This window comes from Amia ocellicauda, chromosome 6, assembly GCF_036373705.1.
Source record: "Amia ocellicauda isolate fAmiCal2 chromosome 6, fAmiCal2.hap1, whole genome shotgun sequence".
Classification (NCBI taxonomy): Eukaryota; Metazoa; Chordata; class Actinopteri; order Amiiformes; family Amiidae; genus Amia; species Amia ocellicauda.
The window spans coordinates 40,043,602-40,049,586 of NC_089855.1; the positions used below are offsets into that span (position 1 = coordinate 40,043,602).

The following is a 5,985-nucleotide window of genomic DNA, read 5'->3' on the forward strand; positions in this document are numbered from 1 at the left end:
TTTGAAATCGGTCAATACATATTCAAATTGGTGTATTGCTGCAAATTTTATTAAGATATTAACATATTTTCTTTTGATGCATAAGACACAAAGTGAAGTGCAGTAAGTGTGAAACTGTGCTATACATCTACAGTCCTGTGTTCAGAATTGGGAGTGTTTAGACTGTCTTTCTTTTCTTTCTTTTCCTAATGTTCTCCTCTCTACCTGCCCCCATTCAGATTGTGAAAGTCCTGAAGGAGCTGCTGAGGTAATGAGAGAGGAATATTGAAGTGTGGCTGTAAACAGCGACAGAGTACAGTGAATTCACAGCAGTGGTCAGGGTCCTCAATGTTCTTTGTGGCTGTTGTCTGTGATGTGGCTTCACTGTTAATGTTACACAAAGTATCTGTTCTTTTCAAGGATTTGTCAGACCTACCCAGAGGAGGACATGAGCTGGATTGGACAGGACATGAGAGAAAGGCTGAAGATGTGGGACTGCCTACACAGGAGAAGGGAACGGCTTTCTAGTTGAAGCTGCTGCAGTCAATGTTGTTCTCCTAACAGACTTTAATCTTGATCCCAAAGGCAAGATCTGTTTGCTTGCTGAAAAAGAGTCAGCTCTAACTGGAGTATCTGGAAACAATAAAATTGGACTGAAAAGCAGGAATCAGGCTGAGCTGACTGAGGAGCTGATAAATTAAATTAAACAATGTCTAATTACATCAACACACTCCTTCAACCTTCAGGAAAGCTCAGGCACTGTGAGCTGCTGTGGGTTCAGAGTGGATGAAGACAGTGATGACTGCCAGGGAGGGAAAGCCTGTGCACTGAAGGTGATGCAGCTGTTGAAGACCGTGGAAATTTCCAAAATCAAGCAGCAGTCTCTGCCCTGTCAGGGTAAGCTGTGGCATGACTGGTGCCAGAAGAACATTCAGTAGTTTGCTCAGCTGTGGGAAGGTAACCCACCAATGACCCCTCCTAACCCATGCTACAATGAGAATATTCAGGAGCTCAAACAGATGATTCTCTCTGTTGCAGCACAGCAAAAAGCTCTGAAGGTCTGTGTCCGTAGTCAGGATCAATGTAATGCACTCCTGAATGAAACTTTGTCTTCAGCTTCAAGAACACCCTGTAGATTTCAGCATACAGGAAACTGGAGAGCATGTATAGGAACTGGACCTGGAAACTCAGGAGTGTCATGCTGGCTACTGAAAACTAGCTGCACAACAGCATTGAGAATGGAGAACTGAAATCTGTGGACAGACAGTATCTGATGAGGGAGATGAGAGAGACTTATGAGAGTGTCAGACGAGAGATTAAGCAATACTTCACTGAAGACGAAGACAAGGAGTTACTGGTTCAGTGGAGAAGAAGAACTGAGCAGAATATCAATATCCTGCAGAATGATCTGATTGAAGGGACTAAAAGGAAATTTGATCAAGTGATTCAGCTGAGAGTGAAATGTAAGAAGCTGGACGATAAAACTCAATATGAGAATGAACTGTTCAACAGGAGCAAAGAGCTTTCAAAGCAAATGAGAAGCAAAGCTAAAGATGAAAGAAAATGTAGAGGAGAATTTGATGTGCTGTGGGTGCGGTGAGTTTCAGATCTGACATCATACACACCTCCTATTAAAGACATAAACATTGAGGAGGATGTGATGCACATTCTGGCTTTGTTTCATGAAGAATTATAATAAGGAACACCATCTCTACACACAGATCTGCCTTAGGGGAGACTATTCTTCCTATGTGACACCAAAGAGAGTTAAGTATCCAGCTGGTTTGATCAGTTACATCTTAAAGCCTGAGGCTCATGATTCAATCAGAACCTTAACACAGGACATAGCCAGAGACAGAGACATACATTAATCAGAAACAAGTAGCTAAGATGGGTTACAATAACAGTTACTTACAATAAATTATAGGTAACATTAAAAAAGAGTCAAAGCATTTGAGTTGAACATCAAAAGATTTGTGCTCACAAATTACGTTGTGACAAATGAGTGGATCTGTCCCTGTATGTGGGTGACTTTGCAGTGAAGAGGTTCACTGAGCTTCACAGGGCCCTTAGGGAAGTCAATGACCCGCTGATATACCTGAGCAGTAAGAAGGAAGACTATTACAGCATCTTCAGGAGATTCTGTCAAGGAGCCACTTCCACAGCTGTGTTTGCTGATTTCATCTGCAGCAAACTGAAGCCCTCAATTCTGCAGGCTGTCTATTCTATGACAAAACTGCCATCGAAGCAGCTGGAGAAATGAGGGCCACATTCCCAGCATTCAATGGGAACAGGTCTAACCTGGAGAAACACATTATGTTGCAGCTGGCAGAAGAGGAGGACTTCGATAAGTTTATTATGTACATTAATAAACCCAAAAAATTATTTGAGGAATTTATCAGCCAATGTGTCAGTGAGTACTTCGTCAAAGAGAAGAACTCCAGCTGGCTCAGTATGATTATACCCAATCTAGAGAGCTTCTTCAAGAAGAAGGATTCTAGATTCCTCAACATCTTCAAACTCAACCTGGAACTGAAGGAGTGCTGTGTTTCTGAGGCAATTTCAACATCCACTGATTTAGTGAGTGATACAAATAGTGATGCAGACAAGTGGCTGAAGACATTTTCTGCCAGCTCACAGATGAGCTGAAATTCACAGAAAACGACCTGGAAGGTGTCTAGTACTAGGACATCAAAGACTTAAACTTCCTGCAGGAAGCAATGACCAGGGCTCTGAAAAACATAATTGAGGATTTAAACAAGGCTTTCAGTAGCATCTACTCAGTGGACATGGGGAGGTTCAGGGAGAAGCCTGATGAGATTCTGTTCAGGCAGCTGTGTGAATGCTGGGTGTAGTGCCCCTTCTGTAAAGCCATCTGTACCAACACTGTGGAAAGACATGATGGGGATCACAGCGTCCCCTTCCATCACTCTGAAGGAGTTACTGGCAGGAAATGGTATAACACAGAAAATCTTATTATAGATGTTTGTACTTCTTCAGTTGCTAGTGACTGTTCAATAGTGTTATCTGATAAAAGAGAAGTTCCTTATAAAACCTACAGAGAAGCTGGTCCAAGCATCACCCCTGACAGCTCTGAACAGCCCTACTGGAAATGGTTTGTGTGCCGATTCCAGAAGGACCTGGAGAAACATTATTCCAGAACTTTCCAAGGAGAAGGGAAGATTCCCAATGCATGGAAGAGAATCGCCAAAGAAAAGGCAATAAATAGCTTAGAAATGGAAAAAAAAACTCCAAGGCTGTGCAAAACAGTCAAAATGTCAAAAACAGATTAATTCGAGTGAGCAGTATTAGATGGAGGTGTCACGTTTCCCTCGGGGAGCTGGGGAACAGGGGACCCAAGTGCAGTGCTGGATCGCAGGATTGTCGGACAGGCTCCCGGGATCAGGATCGGGACCTCTGGTTCGGCGGCGGCGGCCGGGATCGGGAACGTGATCGGGACCTCTGGTTCGGCGGCGGTGGCCGGGATCGGGACCAAGGTTGTGACCAGCTGGTTTGGCGGCATCCGGGATCGGAACCGGGATCGGAACCGGGATCGGGACCAGCTGATTCGGCGGCGGCGGCGGCCGGGATCGGAACCGGGATTGGGACCTCTGGTTCGGCGGCGGTCCAGCAGTGGACGCCGCCCTGCCCGAGTGTCCAGCGGTCGCCGCCGATGCCCGAGTGTCCAGTGGTCCTTCCATGGCTCCGCCTCCTGAGGCTTCCATGCCTCCCGAGGCATCTACGGCTCCGCCTACCACGGCTCTGCCTCCTGAGGCTTCTACAGCTCTGCCTCCTGAGGCTTCTACAGCTCTGCCTCCTGAGGCTTCTACGGCTCCGCCTCCCCCGGTGCCGCCTCCTGTGCCTATGCCACCTCCAGTGGCGCCGCCTCCAGAGTGTCCAGCACATCCTCCGCCTGATCCGGACCCTGCCTCTGCCCGGTGGCCGCCTCCAGACCCTGCCTCTGCCCGGTGGCCGCCTCCGGATCCTGCGTCTGCCCGGTGGCCGCCTCCGGACCCTGTTCCTGCCCGGTGGCTTTCTTCCAGACCTCTGGACCCTGTCCTAATCCTGTGGCAGCCTCCCCGACCTCCAGACTCTGTCCCCGTCCTGTGGCCGCCTCCCTGACCTCCCAACCCATTCCCGGTCCTGTGGCCGCCTCCCAGACCTCCCGACCCAGTCCTTGTCCTATGGCCGTCCCCGCCGTGTCCAACCCATTTCGGCTATGCCGAGCGTGGAGGGGGGGTACTGTCATGGTTCCCCAGTACGCACCCTCTCTCTCCACTAGAGGCCGCTATATCCCTGTCTTTCCTTTCCCCTCATTGTTCTCTTCTAATCTGTCAATCACTTTATTAACATTCCATTCTCCCATGTGCACGCTTGTTACATACCTCTGTTTCCATTGGCCCTGCACCTGCCTTCCCAGTTCTTGTTCCCCTTCTTAAACCCCTCACTGTCCTCACTGCCCTCACTTGGGGCAAAGTCTCATCAGATCTGTCTGCGATTCCAAGCCTTGTCTCCTCGCTCCTTGTCTCTGTCTCGCCTTTGCCTGTCTGTCTGCCTGATCCCACGACCATTGCCTGTGACCTCAACCACGTCCTTGCTTAGCCCTGATCTTCCACCTCTACAAACACTGCACCTGGGTCCTAACTCCCTTACCCTGTGGTCCTCCCCTGAGATCCTGACATACATAGGCTGTAAACCAAATGAGGGTCAGGTTTACACAATTGTAAAATATTGATTTACAATATGTGTTAATATTAGTGGTTGTCCTGTTTACAAAGGTTTACCAGTGGCAAGTAAGCTGACAACATTGCAATGGTTTACACAGACTTTTCAAGAGTAGGTAAACTTAGTGTGCATTACAGTTTACAACATTGCAAACTTGTTTTTTGGAATGATTTACACGACTTTTCAAGAGTAGGTAAACTTAGTGTGCATTACAAACTTTTTTTTCCCCATTTATGCTCAATTTAATTTGTGCTAAAAGTTAAAAACATGAGTGATCTATTTAATTACTGAATTTGATATCTATTTTACCCACTTCTCTGAATACATACTGGCTAGTAAAAACAGTTTTGCCCGTTAGATAGTAACATACAGTGTTGGGGTAAATTTGCCCCCTATGTATTGTATATACCCACTGCATAACTGTTAGAAAATATAAGAAACTTTCCAGTAAGTTACTAGTTAAAACTTGTTCTTATTAGGATTTCTCTGCTCAGACTTATTTGTGTGGCAGATGGAAACAATTTCTGTTGCCATGGCAAATTCTTTGGGTAATGAACCGAAATTATCTATAACACGTTCTTATTAGTACAGTGTGTCCTTGGTACCAGCTCTTCTATGACTGGACTAATTACAAAGAAAACCTTATGAAATTTTGTTTACCATGCTTTGTACTGTGTCCTTGATATCAACGCCACTATGCTTGAACTAATTATAAAGAATACCTTATTAATTATCACTTCCTGTGTCTCAGAACTGCCCCGGATATATGCCAAGAAGATATCATCCAGTTTCGGGACGGCCCTGAAACTCCTTTGAAATACTGCTTGTAGATGTATAAAAGGCTGTGTGAAGTTTCAAGTTTCAAGTTTCAAATACACTTCGTTAGTGTTAAAAATACTGACATTTATTTGTTTATGATTTATTTATTATAAAAACTAAAGTACAGTAGACATATAAGACCTTTCTTGCACAGCAGAGACTAAGACAAGATCACACTGTCCATGACTGGAAATACAACAGAAGTTATTTTCTTTATAACATGCACTACCTTCCCAAAATAAATGAGCAATAACTAGAGTGCAGCTCGGCTTTCTGATTCACTAAGAGGGAGGCTGAGCTTATGGTAATGGAAATTCACATTCAAGTCAAACGTGCATGAGACCCGCTTTCATTCTCATTCATTAGAGACAGATCAGAAGAAACAGAAAGGTGGTGCCAAAAAAAGTGAGAGATACTGTATATAAAAAAGACCTGAGGCAGAAGCTGCTAAATGTGCCAAAT

At 45.3% G+C, this 5,985-nt stretch overlaps 2 pseudogenes; both read left to right on the forward strand.

The window, feature by feature from the left end:
- The first annotated feature begins 815 nt into the window (after positions 1 to 815).
- LOC136751872 (interferon-induced very large GTPase 1-like) lies at positions 816 to 1,675 on the forward strand (annotated as a pseudogene).
- Positions 1,676 to 2,699: 1,024 nt separating this feature from the next.
- On the forward strand, positions 2,700 to 3,695 carry LOC136751873 (interferon-induced very large GTPase 1-like; annotated as a pseudogene).
- Positions 3,696 to 5,985: the final 2,290 nt, after the last annotated feature.